At 43.5% G+C, this 24390-nt stretch overlaps 1 long non-coding RNA gene across 1 annotated transcript; it reads right to left on the bottom strand.

The window, feature by feature from the left end:
* Positions 1-18611: 18611 nt before the first annotated feature.
* Positions 18612-19842, bottom strand: LOC140998780 (uncharacterized). Its single transcript, XR_012179457.1, has 2 exons — positions 19048-19842; positions 18612-18916 (listed from the first exon to the last, which is right to left on the bottom strand). It is a non-coding gene; the product is annotated as an uncharacterized lncRNA (long non-coding RNA).
* Between the last annotated feature and the right edge of the window lie 4548 nt (positions 19843-24390).

Below are 24390 nucleotides of genomic sequence, written 5' to 3'. Positions count from 1 at the left end.
CAGGGATGGTTGGGAGTTGAGGAGTTGAACAGCTCTGGGAACAAAGGTTGTTCTCCTCCTCTGTGTCCTGCAGCCCGGGCAGCGGAGCCAGCGTCCTGAGGGGAGCCACTCAAACACTGGGAACAGAGCGTGTGAGGGGTCCTGTAGGATCCTGAGCGCTGTCCTCAGTGTTTGCTGCTCACACACGGTTGAGAGTGTTCTGACCGGAAATCCGATGATTTTAGAGCAGACTTTGACAGTGCTCTGCAGGCTGGTCCTGTTTTGCAGGCTGGTGGAGTGAAACCAGCAGGTTATTGAGAATGTGATTACACTCTCAATGAATGAATAATAAAATGTCCGGAGGATGTTTGTGTTGACCCCAAACGTGTTGAGTTTCCTCAGGAGATACTGCAGCTGCTGGCATCTCCTGAGAATCTCCTCTGTGTTGGAGGCAAATTTCAACATGCAGTCGAAGATTGTGCCCAGGTATTTGTACTCTTCCACAATCTCTACAGTCTTCCCATGGACTGTGCTGACAGCTGCTGTAGCCAGCTCCCTCTGCTTGCTGGAAAAGGTCACCACCATCTCTTTGGTCTTCTCCACATTTAACTCCAGGCAGGAGTTATCACACTACTCCACAAACTCATGAAGCGCTGAGCTGTGGTGATGTGAGGGGCGTGAGAGCAGGGACAGGAGAACTGTGTCATCCGCATACTTGACCAGATGACAGTCTGGATGGGTGGACCTGCAGTCATCGGTGTAGAGGATGAAGAGCAGAGGAGAGAGGACGCAGCCCTGAGGGGAGCCAGTAGAGGTGAAGGAGAGGTCAGAGAAGGTGTTATTGACCAGAACCCTCTGTGACCTGTTGGTCAGGAAGTTTGTAATCCACAGGATCAGCTGGTCGTCCAGGTGGAAGCGGGTGAAGAGTTTCTTTGCCAGGATGTGTGGCTGTAGGGTGTTGAATGCAGAGGAGAAGTCTGCAAACAGGAGTCTGGCTGTGGTGTTGGGGTGTTCTAGATGCTTATGTATAGTGTCCATGATGTATATTTTAGCATCATCAACCCCCCTGCCTGCGCGATAAGCGAACTCGAGAGGGTCCATCAGTGGGTAAGTGACCTTGATGATGTGGTTCTTGATGACCCTCTCCATAGCCTTCATCACGAGTGAGATGAGAGCTACAGGCCTCAGGTCGTTCAAAGCCTTGACAGAGCTCTTCTTGGGGATGGGGACCACTGTGGAGTGCTTCCATAGCTGGGGGACTATGCCGCTGTCCATAGATCTTTGAAACAGGAGCTGAAACACGCCCCCCAGCTGCTCTGTATAGCACCGCAGGACCCGGCTGCTGATGTTGTCTGGGCCAGGTGCTGTGCTCTCCTTGGTCCTCCTGAGGGCTCTCACCACCTGCTCCGTGTTGAAGGAGAGTTCAGCTTCTGCAGGTGTGAGGGAGGAGATAATATCATCTGGGTGATGTTGTCCGTCTCGAATCTTGAAAAAAAGGAGTTAAGGTCGTTGGGGAGGGATGCTGGGCTGCTGCCGGCCACCTGGATGATCCTGTGGGTGGTGGGAGCAGAGTTCACAGCAGCCATGTTTTTGATTCCCTGCCAAGCTGAGCGGAGGCTCCCTTGTGTGAATTTTTCCTCCATTTTGTCCTTGTACTTCAGCTTGGCATTTTTTATGGCACGCTTCACCTCTCTGTTAACCTCCTTTTTTTCAGATTCGGTGCCAGTGAAGAATATTCTTTTCTTTTTGTTGAAGATTTCCTTTAGTTCTTTGGTTATCCAGGGTTTATTGTTGGGGTAGATAGTAACCTTTTTGGTGGGAATGATGTTATCCACACAAAAAGAGATGTATGAGGACACCGTGTCGTGATTGAGATGTGCTGCCAACTGCCAGCTATTACGGTGACCCTGTTGGTATACGGTTCAGACACGCAGCTGCTGCTGAGGTGATACATGCAGGCAGTGCATCACCTCAGCAGAGGGAGGAGGACAGGATGAATGGCTGTTACTGACTGACGTCTGTATTCTTTATCCTTTCTAAACTTCACTCAATATTATGATTTCAGGAATACGTATTTATTTTACCGACATTTTGACTCATTTCCAGTGATAGTTTATATAGTGATGTTCCTGCTGTTAGCTTTACTGTTGCTGCTCTAGAAACAATAAATAATAATAAATAAAAAATTCTTATCATCTGTTTCTGAATCTATTCTTGGAAATAAAACAGTAAGCAAAAGAACTGATAAGGAGTATAGGTACTGATAAGAAACTTATCACCATCTGTCCATCTATACATCTAGATAGATAGCCAGATAAACAATACCACATTTAACACCATCATCTAACCCACTTTTCACTGCATTGATGTACTTCACCTCCAACCTCCATGTTTTGTCAGTCTTTAAAACAACATGGTGACAGGCATCTTTAAGAGGACTGATCCTTGGTGGCATTTCAAACTGCAAAGAAATTAATAAAAAATGAGATAGCTTAGGCATCAGTTCTAGTAAAATAAGGTTACAGAGTTTTAAACAATATGTTACCTGAGTAGCATATGGACTCTTCCCCTTAGCAAACTGAAAAACAGGAAGTGCAAACATTCCATTTTTACCATCTCTCTCCACCTGCCACTTTTGAGGCATTTAAACTGATGACGAGACTCAAACAAAAGAGTACCTGGTCTTCTGTTCTTTTTATTGTGCTATGCCAACTCAATTTCTGTTAAATCCAGCCTAAACTTAGTTGAAATATTGAGTTTATTGTGTAATGAAATCAATCAGTACAGTGGGGTCCCTAAATCCTTCATTTAACATATTGCTCGCTTATTATTTTCTTCTATGATATAGGGATATACAGTATATTCTCTGAATTTTATTTATGGTTGGATTATCGTCGCCCACATAAGCATGACTTCAGGTCAAATTGTGATCGAGTCAAGTGCATTGTGCTGCGAAACCAACCACACATCCCCCCACACCAGGTTTGATGGACTAGGTGAATATAGTCGCTATATTCCTACACTGGCACAGATAAAATATAAAAAATAAATAAAATAACTGACACCTGAACATACAAATGACCTTAATTTTAACGAGTCAGTCCACCCTGGTGCCCGAAAACTCTGATAACTGTCTTAAGCTGACTGTTAACTCTAGCAAGTGCTAATTTATGATACACCTGTGTTTGGCTAGCGACCTTTAAACAAGAAAACCGACAGTTTTAGTAAATAAATAAATGGCTACACAACGCATCAAACTGTCATGGCATTACGCTACTGTATATTTCAAGAAAATACTTAATACTTACCGAACACGCCGCTTGTTATACCCTGTTTCATCAACTTCAGCGGTGGCACGGAGCTGTTGCGGTGGCTCGGAGCTGTTATGCTGGCGGTTGTATGATAGTCCACTTCCTGTTAGATTTCACATTAAAAGCCTACCGGCGGAAGTCACAATGTAATGGCGATTTAATGAAGGGAAGGTAACGTGCTACTCAGCGAATTAAACGGGTTTCCTAGTCTGGTCTGCAGGGGCTCTGTCACAAATCATTTTGCTTTTGATTAAGTTCACCATACTTGCCATATAAGAGCAGATATTGATATCTCATATCTCAATTAACATATATAAATATATATTTGTTTTCCCCTTTTCATTGCTTTTAGAAATGGAATCATGGACAATATAGAAAATATATACAAAACAAAATATATATATATATATAAAAAAAACTCTTCAGTGTCAAAGTGAAAACAGATTTCTACAAATTGATGTAAATTAATTGAATATATATAATGTAAAATAAGTGATTGCATAAGTATTTGCCCCTTAAAGTCAGTATTTAGTAGATGCACCTTTGGCCTCAATACAATCACTGAGTCTGTGTGTGTGTGGATAGATCTTAATCAGGCCTGCACATCTGGACACAGCAATTTTACTCCATTCTTCTTTGCAAAACTGCTCAAGCTCTGTTAGGTTGAATGGGGGTCGGGTGTGAACAGCCCTTTTCAAGTCCAGCCACAGATTCTCTATTGGATTGAGGTCTGGGCTTTGACTGGGCCACTCCAGAACATTCACCTTGTTGTCTTTAAACCATTTCTGTGTAGCATAGGCTGTTTGCTTCGGGTCATTGTCTTTCTGGAAAATAAATCTTCTCCCAAGTAGTAGTTGCAGACTGCATCAGGATGTCCTCCAGGATTTCCATATATTTTGCTTCATTCATTAAACCCTCTTCCCACAGCATGATGCTGCCACCACCATGCTTCACAGGGGTGATGGTATGTTTGTGGTGATGTTCAGTGTTTGGTGTCGGCAAAACATAGCATCTTGTCTGATAGCTAAAAAGCTCCATTTTGGTCTCATCAGACCAAAGAAGCTTCTTCCAGTTGACCTTGGAGTCTCCCACATGCCTTTGGGTAAACACTAGTTGAGATTTAATGGAGGATGTAAATACCGGTGTGTATCTATCGCGAGTCTCGTTGATCTTGTCTGGCACGGCTTCCGTAGTGCAAACGCCGTGAGGGAGACTAGCGTGAACGCGGGAGCGTGCCTCCAGGCAAATATAGTATAGTTTAGGCTAGAAAAATGTACTAAATGACATCGTTTCGAGTAAACTCTGGATGTCACCACTTCAGGACACTTGGATTGCAGCAGACGAGCAGTATGGAGGAATATTACAAAGTTTTTATGTAGTTTTATGGACCTTTTCGTCTCAGACGCCATTAACGCTCGTCATATGGATTATTGCTGCCGGAGGGTACCCCCACGGGTCTCCAGCTGCACTTTGAGGAATAAGAAACTACACCGGACTTCTCATCAGCATGAGGGTGAGTCGATAATGACTGAATTTCGTTCTAGTGTGAACTATTCCTTTAAAGGTTTCAGTAAAAGAAAGGAATATTTTTATCAGCTCTTTAGTTTGCCAATGGACACACCATAATTAATAACTCATTAAACCCCTAATATGTATGTACATTTGATTGTGTGATTTTCTCCCTAAATCTCCTAAAAAAGTTGGAAAATGGAAAATAACCGCAGAATCTGACACTTAATTGCACGACAATCTGCTCTAGGATTGTTGGACAAATGAAGATGAGCATACTGTGTATTTAACACTGAAACCATGCGTAATTGTAGCCATCATCCTTTGCAAAGTGTTTATGCAAGTATCTGTGCATTCTTAACTAAATGTGTTATTGCTGTTAAACATAAACATAGCATAAACATAAAGTTGTTCATGTAATAGGTCATATAGTCTTACTACGCCTCCTGCCCCCCTCTCTCTCTTCATAATACCTAACACCCTGTTGATGATACTGCACAAACTAACAAAAACAAGCCTCTGCTTAATATGCCTAATACGAAGTGACAATAGAGAGGATTTCTTTTCCTCCTTATTCATCCTATCTCACCACCTCTCTCTCCAGAGCTTCCTGAAAATCCTTCTCTCTCCGCTCCTGGTACAGCTGCTCTCTGGACAGGCGGTTCTCCTGGAACACACCCTTGACCTTACATATCTCAGTCAGTTGATTAATTTTGGTTTAAAATGAGGTGAAAGATTTAAAACATGTTTTCCATATGGTCCACAGAGACAAATGGGTAGATGACTAGATATGAATGAGAAGAAAATGATTCTTCACGTAGAGAAACAGACTGTACTGAATGAATTCTCAAGTCTCCTGAGTAGGTAAGAGGAGAAGTTTCACCTCTTGAGCTTCATGGGCCCTACGCTGCTCCACCAGGAATCTGCCAACTCTTTTCTCTCTCCACTCACGAGCTACAGCATTCTCCTCTAGCCTCTGTTGGATATCCTGTATATACCTGCTATTGGAGCGTAGGATCAGCTTACTTCCATTTCCAGGCATGTCACAGCCCTGACTGCTGCCAGGAAGAGCAAAATCTCCAGGCAAGGGCTGACCACTGGAATCAAAAAGATTCTAATCAAACATAATGTCATGTTTCTAATGTATGATTGTAAATATTGCTATAAAACTCCATAAATTAAAAAAATACATAATTCTACATAAATTAAATGTTAACGTGGAAATGTTTTTTTTCTCTTTCACCTTGATGAGGAAGCAAAGCCATAAGTAACCAGTTTCTTCCTGTTCATCTCAAACTGGGCTATTTCAGTCTAGACCATCTGCATGGACAAAGTGGACAGACTTTATAATAATAACAGCAAGACAAACAAACTCATGTCACTCCTTTGTTTTCTTCTTTGTTTGACATGTGAAACAAATGTGCTGGGAGCAAAGTTTGTTAAACTTTAGTCAAAATAATCAATTTAGAGGGCCGTTAGTTGGAATTCCAATTACATCCTGACAGAGAAAGTGACTCAGAAACAAAATCCCCTCTGTGAACAATGACAGGTGTTGAGCAATAGCAAACTTGGACTTCTGCTTGCCTAGATTTAAGACCCATTGTCAGTGAGCATTAGCCTACAAAACACCGTATATCTCATCCTGTCATCAAGGCAAAAAATATAAACGATCAATATTTAATGTGGATCACACCTGAGCTTCTTGTGCTAAGCGTTGCTTCTGATGGTGACGCCTCTCTCGGTTGAGCTGTGAGGTGTACAGAGGAGGCTTGGGAACCTGGACAAGAGTGGCCTGGTTACAAGTCATGATGTCATTGTGCTTCCAGTGACACACCTGCAGCTGCAACATACACACTTTCCAACTGTTGGCATGAGCTTTACTAATTCCATCATCATTATCTGGGGTTCAAGTGTAGGTTTATCACTCAGTACTGGTACATTATTACAGTAATGTCCAACACCAAAATACAGCAAAGAATGGCAACTGTGTGACAATTGAAAGTGAGAAATTAATCTGTAAAAAGTCAAGTTGATAAAAATCAAAGCTGTAAACCGCTTTAAAGTCTGGTCATAAATTTAGATTTTCTAAACGAATCCAGGGGAAGACTATCACAACAAAATGTTTTACTTTCCATGGTCCACGGTACCTTCTCAATATTCTTCACTCTGGACATACTGGACTTTGAGTTGTCTCTTTTGCTGAATGGGACGGATCACCGCATACCTGTTGTTCCATTGCTCGCTTTTCTCCTCATACTGTTAAGATATTTTCTGCAGCTTCAGATGTTTCACCACCCGATGCAGTCGCTATATAAAAAGAGAGACAGATGCTTGTTTTTGTGGATATTGATGTTAGAGTAGACAAATAATGTGAACTTCAAACATAAAAAAAGACTAACAGACAGTCCGAGTTACCATATTTCAGCATACACTCTGGGTACAGAGCAAGAAGACTTATCTCAACATGTATATATAGAAGAAAATATGTCCTCTTACATCAGAGAAGATCTCATTCTCTTTTTTGTGCAGGTGAGCTTTGGCTGCAGGCTGACCGATCACTGTTCCACTGATTTGTGCTTTCTTCTTCTTTTCAAGTGACAGGTAGAGTTGGTAAAGGATGTGCGTGGCAACACCCTGCCTCTCCTCCAAAAGCTCCTTGGCGGTGTTTATGTTGAAGGAGATCCCCAATAACTGGAGAGTAGGCTCAAGGCGGGTAAAATGATTCAGTTTGGCATTGGGAAATTAAGCAAAAGTCTGATATTTTTACAGACAAAAGCAAAAGAGGCAAAGGGTTCCATCTATCTAACATTTCTATTACTTCTTTCACCAGGGGATCATAATTGGCTGATATAATATTTTCAATGTCAGGGGTTATTTTAATTCCTAAATAAGTGAATCCATCTGAAGTTAAAGCAGACTGTGTATGAATTGTCAGATGCTCTCTTTCTTCTTTGTTTAGTAATAATAAAGTACTTTTACTGCCGTTAGTTTTATAGCCAGAAAATTGTCCAAATGTATTCAAAAGTTGATGTAGTGATTTAATTGAGGTATTTAGGTTCGTCAAAAACAAAACAATATCATCTGGGAAAAGGGCTAGACGATGCTCTGTCTCTCCTATTGTTATACCTGTGGTTTTGGGTGACTGACGAATGGTCATGGCTAAGGGTTCAACCAGCAGGTAGCTGACAGGCAAAGAGACAAAGCAAGGGAATAATGTGTGTGGAACCAGTGTTTCACATCTAAGTCAATGAATTAAGGGTTTATTTTTTAATGATGGAGCATTGGAGAGACAGACCAGGATGGTCTTGGTGACTTATTTTCGGTACGAAGGCATTCTGTTTGAATCAAGTGTGTTTTCTGAGTGACTTGGTAAGTTTCCTAGATGGTGATTGTTATTAGTAACATGGTGTTACTCTGTGCTTATGTTTGGCTGGTCTTTCTCTGTCTAGAAAGACAACCTACACTGAGCAAACATCAAGACAAATTCCAACCCATGTTTCATTAAAATGGCAATAAATTATTTAATCTTGAACCTTGGATCACTTAGCTTTACATTGTTTCTTTTTTAAGTTCACCTTCTAAGATACTTATTCCCTCCATACACCCATACATCCAAGTCAATGCAAATATCAATATTCTTATTGTTTTCATTTAGCGTTGTGATACACTTCCTGGTCCCTTGCTGTTTGAATTTCAGTGGCAGTACCTCCTATAGCTGCTGACAACAGATGTGTGGGGAAAACTGGCCTGACCAAAAACTGACCAACATAACAGAGGAGGCTTTTGATCAAGGCTGCAGTGGAGGTCAGACAACTGACTTTTTAAATTTTTTATTAATTACTGTATACAGATAACTTTCTCTAGGAAATTACAATTTCAAGGTCTTTCGGCATTCTGAGCACAAAGTCATAAGAAATATAATGACTAACAGGAATACACTACAAAACTCCACTCGTAGAAAAAGTAAAGAAAAACAACAACACAGTAGTCAATTGATCTTCTACACTCTGTGCTCCACTAAAACTTTCAGGGGGATGTTCAGTTGAATAAATAACAATGTGGGATATAACAGTATTTTTGAATTCAGATTATTTTATATCAAACAGTTTATGATACCATGGAGCTATACACTATGTTAGTGACTGAGGAACAGCTTCAGGCTTTACAACTAAATAATACTGTTTTGGGAAACAAAACAACCTTTCCATAGACGAATGGCACAACACAGGAGGGCCAACTCCTCAGGTCAGGACTCTGCTGTCCACTTACATCTGAAGGAGAAAAATCATTCCTTTGAGGACAACAATGTAAACATCCTGTCCAGAGAAGACAGATGTTTTGAAAGAGGAGTAAAAGAATCCATCTATGTCAAACTGGAACAACCATCTTTGAACAGAGGAGGTGGTCTACGACATTACCTATCACCCACCTACAATGCAGTACTGAGTTCCCTCCCCAGACAGCTTAACAACCATTCACAGCTGAAGTGCATCCCATTTCACCTAAATTGCATCCACGTTTCCCTCACTTGCGTCCTTTCCTTGCGTCTTAGCCCAGCCCCCCGAGGATTCAGGGAGAGACCCGAGGAAACCACGGGAGGAGAGAGGACCTAGGAAATCTGTTTTAAGACAAGTGAGACGTCCTTTCATCTGCAGCGTCACGTGAAGCAACGTCCGTTTCTGATGACGGCTGTTTTATGACCGCCCAACACAGATTTCCTGCGGTGTCCATGGATATGGCCTATCTGTGATCAAATAGTAGTGACAATAGTGATAAAAGCAAACGTGTGTCTGCAGTTTAAGTGTAATCAGTTCAGACATTTATGTGATTAAAGATATAGTGAATATAGTGTAGGCCTACTGTTGTGACCCTGAGTCATGATTGTTTTTATATTTCCTCCTGATCTTCATCCCCTCCTCAGTGTTGTGTGGGTGAGCAGTCTCTGTGTGTGTGATTGTGTGTGTGTGTGTGTGTGTGGGGGGGGGGTGTTTCTGATTGAGAGCAGGTTGGACCTGCTGATTGGCTTGCTCAGCTTGATTGCTGACATGGGATTGGTCAGAGGGAGTAGAGGAGCCCTTTTTAAACCGCCGGCTTACTGCAATCTCCCTTTCCACCAATCTTCCACTTCCAACATGGACCAGTGTCTGGTTTGACCAGTGTTTTGTTTGTGATGCAAACCAGTTGTAAGTAACTCAGCTGCACTACAATCTGGCACTTAATAGACTACCTGTGTGTTAGCATAGTAGGAGGGAGAAGCCTTTTTCTTTGATAACCCCTTTTTCTCCTGTTTATACTGATTTAGGAGTTAGGTAAGATTTTGTCTTTTGTTTATATTTTTGATTTGTGGCAGGAAGTTAGGGTAAATAGATTATTTTGTTTGTTGTGTTGGCCTTGTTCTCCCTCTGAAGCAAAATAAATGCTTCTTTGAATGTAACTCCTCTGTGACACTGACTTCTTTGGAGTGATAGAATGGGTAGATTCCCATCCTGTTATGTCCTGGGTTACCCTAGACCAGGGGCGTAACACTACACTTGGAAATTAGACTGTGATCAACTTGATTCAGGGAAGACTTAAAATATGATTTTCTTTTCCAGTTAGTACTTCGCATTATTTCAGCTGCTGTCCTACATTACAATCCTGTTCTTTATACCTGTTTAAATATTTTTGAAGAGACGACAAACAGTTTTGCTGGATGATCACTTTATTTTTTGAAAGGCTGATCTCTGGACATTATTTATTTTTGTCATACACATTAAACTTCTTCTGTTTTTTTTTTTTTTTGTGAACTGACAACCTTAAAGTTTAAACAGCACCTGTATTTTTCTGTCTGTTACCTGTTTAACAAACAGCTGCACATGAAGAACAAGCTGCAGTCTGTATTTATGCTGTGTACTGTGTATTTATGCTGTGTATTTCATGCTGTGTATTTCGTGCTGCAGTCTGCGTATTGTGTGCTATGTGCTGCGGTTTGCGTATTTCGTTCTGTGTACTCGTTTAAACAGCACCTGTGATTTTCTGTCTGTTACCTGTTTAACAAACAGCTGCACATGAAGAACAAGCTGCAGTCTGTATTTATGCTGTGTACTGTGTATTTATGCTGTGTATTTCGTACTGTGGTCTGCGTGCTGTGTACTCGTACTGTATATTTGTAGTGTGGTCCGTCTACTGTGGTCCCTGGTCTGTGTATTTCATGCTGTGGTCTGTGTACTTGGTACTGTGTATTCAATATTCATACTGTGTACTCGTTCTGTGGTCTAAGGTATGTATACTGTGGTATGTGGACTGGACTGTATACAGTGGTGTACTGTCTACCGTGGTCGGTGTACTCGTTCTGTGGTCCGTTTACTCGTACTTTGTACACCTAGTGTGGTCTGTGTACTCGATATTCATTCTGTGGTCTGTGTACTCGTACTGTGTATTCGTTGTGTGTACTGTGGTCTATATACTGTGCATTTGTACTGTGGTCCCTGGTCTGTGCATTTATGTACTGTGGTCTGTGGTTTGTATACTATGTACTGTGGTCTGTAGGCTGTGTGTGGACTGTACTGTGTACAGTGTATGTAGACTGCGGTGACTACTGTGACTGTATTCATACTTTGTATTTATTCTGTGGTCTGTGTTGTATGCTGTGTACTGTGGTCTGTGCATTTGTACTGTGGGTCTGTGATCTGTATACTGTGCCCTCTGATCTGTATACTGTGGTCTGTATGTATGCTGTGTACTCATACTGTGTATTTGTACTGTGGTCTGTATGTATGCTATGTATTCACACTGTGGTCTGTATGTATGCTGTGTACTCGCACTGTGGTCTGTGATCTGTATACTGTGGTCTGTGGTACTTGTACTGTGGTCTGTGTGTATGCTGTGTACTCGTACTGTGGTCTGTGTATGCTGTGTACTCGTACTGTGGTCTGTAGTTATGCTCTGCACTGTCAACTGTGGTCTGCGTACTGTGTATTTTGTGCTTTGTTCTCGTGCTTTGGTCTGTGTACTCATACTGTGTATTCGGTGTTCGCACTGTGGACTGTATGTGGACTGTATTCATACTGTGGACTGTGTATACTGGTCTCTGTGTATGCTGTTTACTGTGTACTGTGATCTGTACACTGTGGCCTGTTATCTGTATTCTGTGGTACTCGTACTGTGGTCTGCATGTATGCTGTGTACTCGTACTGTGGTCTGCATGTATGCTGTGTACTCGTACTTTGGTCTGTGTTAAAATAATTCTGCGTTAATTTAAACCTGGAGGAAGGAGATCGGAGTCAGCTCAAAATTCAAACAAGGGTTTAATCTTGTACAAGAGGAGCATTCACAGAGCAACATGCAGTTCAGTTACAAAGTGAAGACTCAATATCAGAAGAGCAATGCTTGGCTTATATCTGTCTCTGTGGGTGTGTTTTCACTTTAACAGCTGCTCATTCATGCCCTCCTGTAGAGAAGAGAGTGTTTACCTTCAGTGATTACTCGGTACCTTACATAGGTCATAAAACAATATAAAACAAGGTCATAAAAGAGGTCACAAGTTACAGTTCACATTTAACAGTCTCTCTCAATAGGGCTGTGTAAACGATTCAATTCACATTTCTCTACATGAAGTACAAAATTATCATCAGTCTGTGTACTCGTACTGTGTATTCGGTGTTCGTACTATGGTCTGTGTACTCGTTCTGTGGTCTGTGTGTTTGTTCTGTGCATTTGTACTGTGGTCTGTGACTCAGTGTTTGTTCTGTATATGTTTTGTGTGGTCTGTGGCCTCCAGTGGGTTCCAGCTGCCTTCGCCTCCGGCTTCCAGAGGGTCCGAGCCTTCTCCACCGGCCTCCAGTGGGTTCCTGCTGGCTTCCAGAGGGTCCGTGCCTTTGCTGCTGGCTTCCATAGGGTTCGATCATTCACCGCCGGCTTCCAGAGGGTTCGAACCTTCACCGCCCACTTCCAGAGGTTCCGAGCCTTCGCCGCTGGCCTCCAGTGGGTTTGTGCCTTCGCCGCCGGCTTCCAGAGGGTCCGTGCTTTCGCCGCCGGCTTCCGGATGGTCTGAGCCCTCGCCGCCGGCCTCCAGTGGGTTCCTGCTGGCTTCCAGAGGGTCCGTGCTTTCGCCGCCGGCTTCCAGATGGTCCGAGCCCTCGCCACCGGCCTCCAGTGGGTTCCTGCCGGCTTCGCTGCCGGCTTCCAGAGGGTCTGAGCCTTCGCTGTTGGCCTCCAGTGGGTTCTAGGCAGCTTCACTGCCGGGTTCCAGAGGGTCCGAGCCTTCCCCGCCGGCTTCCAGAGGGTCCGTGCCTTCGCCGCCGGCTTCCAGAGGGTCCGTGCTTTTGCCGCCGGCTTCCGGATGGTCCGAGCCCTCGCCACCGGCCTCCAGTGGGTTCCAGCCGGCTTTGCTGCCGGCTTCCAGAGGGTCCATGCCTTCGTTTCCGGCATCCAGAGGGTCCGTGCTTTCGCCGCCGGCTTCCAGAGGGTCCGTGCTTTCGCCGCCGGCTTCCGGATGGTCCGAGCCCTCGCCGCCGGCCTCCAGTGGGTTCCTGCCGGCTTCGCTGCCGGCTTCCAGAGGGTCTGAGCCTTCGCCGCCGGCCTCCAGTGGGTTCTAGCCAGCTTCGCTGCCGGCTTCCAGAGGGTCCGTGCCTTCACCGCCGGCTTCCAGAGGGTCTGAGCCTTCGCCGCCAGCCTCCAATGGGTTCCAGCCGGCTTCGCTGCCGGCTTCCAGAGGGTCAGTGCCTTCGCCGCCGGCTTCCAGAGGGTCCGAGCCTTCCCCACCAGCCTCCAGTGGGTTCCAGCTGGCTTCGCTGCCGGCTTCCAGAGGGTCCGTGTCTTCGCCGCCGGCTTCCAGAGGGTCAGAGCCTTTGCCAGTGGGTTCCAGCCGGCTTCGCTGCCAGCTTCCAGTGGGTTCCAGCCAGCTTTGCTGCCAGCTTCCAGAGGGTACGAGCCTTCGCCGCCGGCTTCCAGAGGGTCAGAGCCTTTGCCAGTGGGTTCCAGCCGGCTTCGCTGCCAGCTTCCAGTGGGTTCCAGCCAGCTTTGCTGCCAGCTTCCAGAGGGTACGAGCCTTCGCCTCTGGCTTCCAGAGGATCCTCGTACTGTGGTCTGTGGTATGTATACTATGTTCTGTGGTATGTATACTGTGGACTGTGTTCGGTGGTATGTAGATTGTGGTATGTCTACTGTGGTCTGTAGACTGTATGTGGACTGGACTGTGTATGTGGACTGGACTCTACTGTATACAATGTATGTAGACTGTATTTATACTGTGGACTGTATGTGGACTGTATGTATACTGTGGACTGTAATGTGGACTGTATTCATACTGTGGACTGTAATGTGGACTGTATGCATGCTGTGGACTGTAATGTGGACTGTATGCATACTGCGGACTGTAAAGTGGACTGTATGTATACTGTGGACTGTGTGTGCACTGTGGATTTATACTGTGGACTGTTGTGTATACCGTGGATTTATACTGTGGACTGTTGTGTATATTGTGGATTTATACTGTGGACTGTTGTGTATACCGTGGATTTATACTGTGGACTGTTATGTGCACTCTGGACTGTTATGTATACTTTGTATTTATACTGTGGACTGTTATGTATACTTTGTATTCATACTGTGGACTTGTGTGTGTGTGTGCACTGTGGACTGTTGTGTGCACTGTGGACTTTTATGTATACTTTGTATTCATACTGTGGACTGTTATGTGCACTGTGGACTTATACTGTGGACTGGTAAGTATATTGTGTATTTATACTGTGGACTGGTATGTATACTTTGTATTCATACTGTGGACTGTTGTGTGCACACCGTGTTTGTATACCGAGGAATGTTATGTATACCGTGGATTTATACTGTGGACTGTGTTCGGTGGTATGTCTACTGTGGTATGTCTACTATGGTCTGTAGACTGTATGCGGACTGGACTCTACTGTATACAATGTATGTAGACTGTATTTGTACTGTGTACTTTGTATTTTTACTGTGGACTGTATGTATACTGTATGCATACTGTGGACTGTAATGTGGACTGTTATGTATATTGTGGATTTATACTGTGGACTGTTATGTATACTTTGTATTCATACTGTGGACTGTGTGTGCACTGTGGACTTGTGTGTGCATTGTGGACTGTTGTGTATACCGTGTGTGCACTGTGGACTGGTATGTATGCCGTGTATGTATACCGTGGACTGTTATGTATACCATGGATTTATACGGTGATTAAGGCAATCATCAGACTGTTATTGAAATTTCTTGTCACGATCCTGTCATTTTAGTTTTATTGTGTGTGTGTTTGTTTTTTTTTCCAGCTTTTCCAGCCTATCAGCCCTTTCCTGTTTCTGGTGTTTTTCCGTTCATTTCCCTCACCTGTGTTTCTCCACCTCACTCCAACTGCACCTCATCCCCACATTAGGTTTGTTTGTATTTAATCCTGTGTTGTTCCCTCACTCTTTGTTGGTCTGTCTGTTCAGTTCTCATCCTCACATAACTCCTGTTACCCGGCATTCCTGTGTCTTTTCCCCGGTCCTCATGTGCTCCCTGTGCTCATGTTGGATTTATGGTTTGTTCTGTTTTTTGTTTTACTGTTGTCTGGATCCCCTCCATTTGCCAGGCTTTTGTTACCTGTCTGTTTGCCTACCTTATTTTGGATTGTTTGGACCAATGATCAGTTTTCATTAAAGCTCGCTTCTTGTATTGAGTCTGTCTGCTCCTGTGTGCATTTGGATCCTGTTTTTGCATGTGTGACATTTCTGTGGAGATACCTGACAAGTGGAAAAGTGAGCAATACTGACAAGTGACCAGACAAATAACTTGACTGCCTTTCAACAAGTAGCATGTCAGTTTGTGTTATTAGTGTTAACATGTATTCATTCACTCAGACACATCACTGTCTCTTTTCATTCAATAAATAGTCAAATATTCTGAAAAGGGTTATTTTTAAGAAATGTGCACCTGGAAAAAGGCTTTCATTACTTCAGTCCATTTGCCATGTGCAACATCAGTCAGTATTAGCCTTTAAAGCCATAGGGTAACATAAACATGGGGTTTAAAGGTGCATGAAACGGAGGGCAAGGATCTCCCACAATTAATAGCTGGTTGAGACGGCAGATTTGGACTTAACTCCACAGTCACAGAATCCGGCTCTAGAGAAGAGATCTCATGTTCCCAAGAGGCTTTATTTCATGATTGCTGGACTTTGTGTGTAGACTGTATTTATCTTGAGTCTGTGTGTTGAGCTTGTGTTTGTGGTCTTAGAGAAAAAGGAGAATACAATAAGGACTATCAATATAGGCTACAATATAATAATCAAAAATATTGTCTTAACCAACAACTTAACACAGTAGCCCCCGAGTTATACAATATACGAGTGAACAGTTGGATAACTATTTAGGAAAAGGCTCGCACATTAGAGCGAGTAACAACTCTACAATCTAAACCGTTAAAGCTATAACGTTTAACTACATATTTGTTCTACAATGCTATACAATACTTAACAGGCTCTATATGTACAGTACTCACATTTTCCTCATGAACACACAAACAGGACAATAAGGAAGGAAGGAGTCCAAAGGAGCAGCACTGTAGTCTTGTGCTGGGGGCATGGACAGGCTTTCTTACAGTGCACAATATAGTTTTATTTTGATGACTGAATAAACAAACTGACCCAAAAGGACAACACAATTTTCATACTGTTTTACTTTGTATATATGTGGCGGACCCTGCCACCTTTCTAGCTTCAGACAGTGTTCTGGGACTTTATTTTCCTATAAATATTCAAATTCTGAGTTTTAATTTCGCTTCCAAAACTACTGTAAATAGTTCCCCTTCAAAATGATTTACGAGCTATGGTGGAAGCAGTAATAAATAGTGTAAACCCATCAGGTTTTCACACCTTAAGCTTCGGACTAGGGCTGTCACAATATCTGATTTTTGCTGGACGATTACTGTTGCCAAAACAATTCTCGATAATGATATCATCACGAAATAAATAGAAATTTGGAAAACAAGTCAAATTCATCTTAACTTTGTTTATTGCGTGTTTTGTCTTTTTATTGTCAGATGAATAACATTCATTTAATGAGCGTAGGGAGGTGGAGAGAGGGTCTATGTGACCATAAATGTCATGATTTTGCACAACAGCAGTAAATCAACGAGTATCCATGCCACACACTGCAAACTAACGTCTTCTTAAAGTCTGAGCTTGGGTCAGCATCCACACCAAACAGCAAGCCAGTCTGAACCCATGCAAACCACACTTGTGCACCTGATCTCAAGCAACTGACTGCAGGCAAATAATTATTATGATTATAGGGCTCTATTGAATGTTGTCAATCGCTGCATTTTACGGTCTGTTTTTTCTGCAAACAGACCGTTGCTAGGGACGCTGCTCTGATCAGAGGAGCACAGATGGAAACAGGCTAAAAAGGAACAATGCGGGATATTTGTCTTATGGCTCATTTTTCCCTTAATTAAACAGCTTCAGAGTAATAGTGCTGGGCCCCGTAACCCGTAATCTCTTGTTTATGACAGATAAGACTACACAAATATACACGTCAAAATGTGTGTATGATAATCCACGGATCCACTGATTGATTTCCCGCAGGCTTTGTTGTAAACAAATGCACATGACCGAGAGGAGGGTTAGCAAAGAGGAAAAGAAACTGGACTTATACAATGGACAGATTTATACGGCAATTGACACAATTTATAAATTGATAAGTCGTATTTTGATCAACATTATGTCTCAAATTAATTATTTCATATTTTGCAGGTCAGTGCTAATTAACTAGCACAAGCCAACTTCTAATGCTAGTAATACTAGCACTAACTTAGCGTCACCGGCATGTCGTTAGCTTGCAAGCTAAAGCAGTAAGTCTGTAAGTCCATGAACTGTATATTATTTTAGTACAATTTTATGAATATTGGATATACAAGTTATTGACTTTACCTGTGATGCTTCACCTGAGCTGGTAGCTCCAGCCGGTCCACTGCTGTCAGCCATCTTTGGCTTTGCCGCATGCGCGTTTGGAGGAATCGGGGTTCGATTATTTTCCCCTGTGACCTGCCTGTGACCTACGTGACATCATTTCAACACTTTTCTACTGGTACCCACAAATTTGAATTCGTGTTCACAGTGAAGACTTCGTTGTCGTAGAAATAAGAGTTGTATTCACAAGACTTTGCACTCACAGCTTTTAGATTCATACTCACATAAAAACAATCCTAACCCAAACAATTTCTCAGACTCGCATATATGACAGCAGAATTTTGTGTACAACAATTTTATTGACATACAAATGTTTAACATTACGAATACGAATGGTTAGAATCATGCACACATCTTTTCATAGTCAGTGTATTACAGTGGTCGTGAATCAGTATCAACGATCAGTGGTTATGTGAGATGTGTTCTCTTAGCCAGGACTTCCCATATGGAAAAGAAATAGAAAAAACTTATAAGAATTTCCCATTGCCTCCAATAGTAAATGTTTTATATGTATTGTATGTCTTATAAGACTTATATGTCTCATACTATGATTTATTCATGAAAGTGGCCACTTTCGCATTTTTCTCATACAACATGATTATAAGAATTACATATGAATCAAGTAAACATTACATATATTGTTTATAAGGAATGTACATGGCAAATTATGTATTCCATAATGTTAAATATAATGTTTGTACTTTTTAATTACATGTGTGACGTGGTGGAAAGGGGAGCTACGGAGTTGCGACAACGCCACTTGGGGTAATTTCACCCCCAGGAAATTCTAAGCTAACTTTTAATGAATAAGGTCACACAGGTTCGAGGATACCACGGGGCAAGAGACGGTCTTCAAATTAAAGAGCACATTTTATTTAACACATAAGTAAATCAGCAAAAATAATCAGAAGTTCACACACACACACACACACACACACACACACCAGTCACCTATAATAATATTATCACATAAAAATTAGCACCCTACAGGAGCAGAGATTAAAGGGCAGGGCCGGTGTTTACAAGGCGGCAGGGGTAAATCAAAAGTAGAAAGGTCTGTAAATTAAAACACCTGTGACACTGCACTCGCACACACTGGACACTCGTGAAGGGGACCACCACCATGGATTAAACTGCTGCCTCGGGCCCACAGCACCTAACCAAAACACAAAGAAAACAAGTTAAAACATGCAATAGGGTGCTACACAGAGCTGGTGTGGCAAAACACAATGAAAACAAAATACAGAAATACAAAACACTAAATAACGAAATAGAAACTAATTATACCTTAAAACTGAAAGCAGTGTAATGCCCTTTAACCTGCTCAGAAGTGGGCAGCCTTATGAGGAGTAACCACGCGCTGAGGAGCCAGGCAGCTCAAGCCAAAAAGCGGCTCAATTGACAATACTCTCCAGACAGGACACGTTCATGGGTTAGGGTTAGGGGAGCCACAACGGCTGAGTATAATCAAACTGAATGTCGTCACGGTGAGCCAAAGACATCCAACATTTAAGCAGAGCCAAAACAGCAGCGTGGATCCCGGGAAAGGTGGCTAAATACCGGCCGACCATTTACCACGGCCTCTAAATGAAAGGCACACAAACTATAATTTAGTGCACAAATAAATATTAAAACCAACATTTTTGGAAAAATGAACTCATACATACCACTCAGCAAAGCTACAGTGAAGGCCAAGAGAGGGACGGCAGACAATTGTGGACTTACTGAAAGGGACAGGCAAGCGCATCCAGGAAGGGCTTCTGGCGGAGCGATGCATCCCCCCACAGCCGATTGCGCTACAAAGAGCGGAGATCACGTCACCAAAGTGCCCGTGTTACGCACACATGAACAATGGAAGACTAGCAGAGAGCATTACCTGAATGAAGAGGATTGTCACCCGCAACGGCCACGCCGAACCACCGCGATAGACAAGCCACAGCCACCAGAGAGAAGCGGAGGAAAGGGATGAGACAGGTGTGTCTGCACCTTATTCAACGTGCTTAAATATTTGAAGTGGAAAGACCGTGTGCGCTTCATATGTAAAACCGAGAGACTTTTAACATGGTGGCAGCGGAAGAGGACTCGGTCTGAGTACGTAAAAAGTTTTCTCCGGTCGGGAGAGAGATACCTGTTGCTAGTTTTAGCCGCTAGTGTGAGGCTGCCGTGTGACGCCATGGAGGGACTGAAGCCGCCGCAGACGCTGTGTTTGGACTCAAGCAACCTCTCTAAAACGTGGAAGAATTGGAGGGACGAGTTTGCCCTCTACGTGGATCTGGCAATGACCGACGCTGATGATAAACAGAAGGTAAAGCTGTTCAGCTATTTTGTCGGCGAGAGCGGCAGAGAACTTTTGGATACACTCATGGGCGACACAGCTAAGGATGCATGGAAAATAGAGGACATAACCAAAAAGTTTGATGATCACTGCAACCCCAGCGTGAATGAGATTGTGGAACGCTATCGTTTCTTCACGAGGAACCAGGGCACCAGTGAAAATATAGACATTTATGTCACGGAACTGAGACTGCTGGCAAGAACATGCAACTTTGGGACTTTAAGAGACTCGCTCATACGCGATAGGATTGTGTGTGGAGGCAGCAACACGGCTATGAGAGAAAGACTGTTGCGGGAGAAAAACTTGACACTGGACACATGTTTGCAACTGTGCAGAGCCGCGGAGCTCTCTAAGGAGAACGTGAAAACCATCACCGCACCGATGGTGGAGGAGGTGCATGCTGTGCAAGGAGCGCAGTACCAAAGGAAAACTAACAACACGGTGGAGTGTAAATTCTGCGGGAAAACACACGAAAAAAGTAAACAGAAATGTCCAGCGTTTGGGAAGAAGTGCGCCAAGTGTGGCAGAGAGAATCACTTTGCAGCAAAATGTAAAGCAAAACCGGAGCAAAGATGGAAGAAAACTGTGAGTACTGTTGCAACAGAATATGTGAGTGATGAATATGAAGATATAACATGTATCACAGAGACAGTGGATGCAGTAGAGACAGACTCAAGCAAAGATGTGGAAGAAGGGAGAGTAAAGGATGGAAAAGAGAATGACACAGTTAAAGAGGACATTAAGCTTCTCTATGCTGGCATGCTACTAGACAAAGGTCTGGTCAGATTTCAAATAGACTGTGGTGCTAGTTGCAACATTATCCCCATTAACCTGCTGAACCCAGATATCAAGCTAGAACACACTAACAGTGTACTAGTTATGTACAACAAGAGCAAGCTGAGGCCATTGGGGAAATGCAAAATCAAAATAAGAAATCCAAGAAATCACAAACAATATCGCTTGGAGTTTCAAGTGGTAAATGCAGATAATGCAGTGCCTCTGCTGGGCAGGAGAGCCAGTGAGGCAATGAGACTGATTCAAGTGCACCATGAGAATATCATGACAATAGACAGTATAGTCACAACGGAAAAAACTGAAAAAACAGAACAGTGGACAATGGAACAAATTAAGGCAAGTTATGCTGATGTGTTTACAGGAGATGGTTGTCTTGAAGGGAAATACAAAATGGAGATGGACAGCACAGTGAAGCCAGTGCAGCTACCAAAGAGACGGGTCCCAGTTGCCCTCATGAAACCACTGAAGGAAGAGCTCAAAAGCCTGCAACATAGAGGAATAATCACTCCTGTAGAATGCAGCACAGACTGGATCAGTGCTATGGTGGTCGTACAGAAACAGAATGGTAAGCCAAGAGTCTGTATTGATCCCAAACCCTTGAACAAAGCATTAAAGCGCAGTCACTTTCCACTTCCAACCATTGAAGACATTTTACCAGACTTGTCAAGAGCTAAAGTGTTCACAGTGTGTGATGTCAAGAGTGGATTCTGGCATGTACAGCTGGAGGAGGAATCCAGCTATTTGACAACGTTTGCAACCCCCTTCGGACGGTTCAGGTGGCTGAGGATGCCGATGGGCATCAGTCCGGCCCCTGAGATATTCCAGAGAAAGCTCACACAGGCGTTGGACAAGGTACCGGGTCTATACATCATTGCAGACGACGTCTTGATCACGAGACAAGGGGAGACACAAGAGGAAGCAGAACGTGATCATGATGAAAAAGTAAAACAGTTTCTTGACAGATGCAGAGAAAAGAACATAAAACTAAATGCAGAAAAATTCAGACTGAGACAAAAGGAGACCACATACATTGGACACCGCTTGACGGCAGATGGACTCAAAGTGGATCCGGAAAAAGTGCGTGCCGTGGAGCAGATGCCGGCACCGACGGATGTAAAAGGAATACAGAGGCTTCTAGGGATGGTTAACTACCTCACCAAGTTTTGCCCTCATCTCTCAGACCAGTGCAAAGTGCTGAGAGACTTGACACACAAAGACAAGGAGTGGAAATGGACGGCAGAGCATGACGGAGCATTCCTAAAACTTAAAGAGACAATAGTCAACGCTCCAGTACTGAAATATTATAACCCAGATGAGGAGCTGACAGTACAGTGCGACGCGTCAGACACAGGTTTGGGTGCAGCGCTCATGCAGATGGGAAAGCCAGTCGCTTTTGCAAGCAGGGCACTGACACAGACTGAGGGTCGTTATGCCCAAATCGAAAAAGAGTTTTTAGCTATGGTTTTCAGCATGGAAAAATTCCACCAATACACATATGGTCGCAAAGTCACAGTCCAGAGTGATCACAAGCCATTAGAAACCATAGTCCGAAAACCCCTTCTGAGCGCGCCCAAAAGGCTGCAGGCCATGATGTTGCGCATACAAAAATATGATGTGGACGTTACATATGTGCCGGGAAAAGACATGTTGCTGGCGGACACGCTCAGCAGAGCTTATCTTCCTGAGAGCACACCTGTGGAAGAGGAAGTAGAGACCGTCAACATGGTGCAACACTTACCCATCTCATCTGACAGACTACATGACATTCGGTCTGCCACGGAAAAAGACAATACATTGCAGCTTCTCATTAAAACAATGACTCAGAAATGGCCCAAAGATAAGGCACAGGTACCAAGTGAAATCAGGCCCTACTTCACACTACAAGAAGAACTAAGTCACCAAGATGGAATAGTCTTCCGAGGTGAGCGAGCCATCATTCCAGACACACTGAGATCTGACATCACGAGCCGTTTACACTCATCACATCTGGGTGTTGAAGGATGCCTACGCAGAGCTAGAGAGTGTGTCTACTGGTTGGGCATGAATGATCAGATTAAAAAGTATATTGCCAGGTGCGACATCTGCAGATCAATGGACAATAAACAACAGAAAGAAACACTAATATCACATGAAGTTCCGAGCAGGCCGTGGGCAAAGGTGGGCACAGATCTTTTTGCGTTTGACAGTAAAGACTATCTCATCACTGTGGATTATTTCTCAAACTTCTGGGAAATAGACTACTTGGCAGATACAAAATCTACAACAGTGATAAAGAAACTGAAAGCTCATTTTGCCCGCCAAGGTATTACGGATACAGTAATCTCGGACAATGGCCCACAATATGCGTCCCAGGACTTCAAAAAATTCAGTGAACAGTGGGGATTTCAGCATGTGACTTCATCACCTGGTTACCCACAGAGCAACGGCAAGGCCGAATCAGCTGTTAAGACAGCAAAAAGACTTCTCATCAAGGCCAAAGCAGCTGGGCAGGATCCTTATCTTGCTCTGCTGGACCACCGCAACACACCGTCACAGGGCCTGGATAGCAGTCCAGCTCAACGACTGCTCAGCCGCCGCACCAAAACACTGCTGCCAACGAAAGCAAGCCTGCTGAGACCAAAAGTGGTCCGGATCAGTCAGAATCTGAAAAACAAGCAACAATGTCAGAGCACATACTACAACAGGGCAGCGAGAGACCTGGACATACTTGCCACAGGTGACTGTGTGAGGATACAGCCACTCCCACCCCACACTGTCTGGAGACTAGGCAGGGTGCTGAAGCCAGTCGATGGGAGGTCCTATGAGGTTCAGTTGCAATCTGGAGGAGTCTTAAGGAGAAATCGCAGACACCTCAGGCGTGCACCTGGAGTGACGTACAGTGACCCTATGGACATTGAGATCAGCATCCCCAGTCAGCCACAGGCTGTGGGAAACGAACATTCAGAGACTGTTCCTCTCCCTCACACTGTCACAGCAGGACATGCACCCAGAGACACTGTTAACAGAAATACCCCTGTCACAACCAGAGCTGGTCGCACTGTGGTGCAGCCACAGCGATACAAGGACTGTGTGTTAACATATTGATGGACTGTGATATAAAGTGATAATGTTCATGTTTATATGCACTTTATACTCAGGGAAAGGAAACAACAACAGAAGTTATGCTTTTCATATGTTGATATGGTTGTGACCATTTGCATATTGCAAGTTCGTAACTAAGGGTTGTGTAATACAAATTTTGCAATGGGTTTTGTTTTGTTTGTAAACCGCTATTTTCATCAGTTGGTGAGAGAAGACTTGAATTTCTGAGCATATATAACTGTTTATGATTAAGTAATAAGCCCTGTTGATATTAGAGTTTTATAACAGCACTCATTCTCAAAAGAGAAAGGATGTAAGAATATAGGTTACTGGTTAGGAACCTTTGTTTGGCACAGTGTGGCACACGAACACGTTTTAGAAGTGACACCGCCGGAGGTACCAGGCCGAGCATGTGAACC

The sequence above is a fragment of the Pagrus major genome, chromosome 6 (genome assembly GCF_040436345.1).
Source record: "Pagrus major chromosome 6, Pma_NU_1.0".
Lineage (NCBI taxonomy): Eukaryota > Metazoa > Chordata > Actinopteri > Spariformes > Sparidae > Pagrus > Pagrus major.
This window is presented reverse-complemented; position numbering and strand designations above follow the sequence as displayed.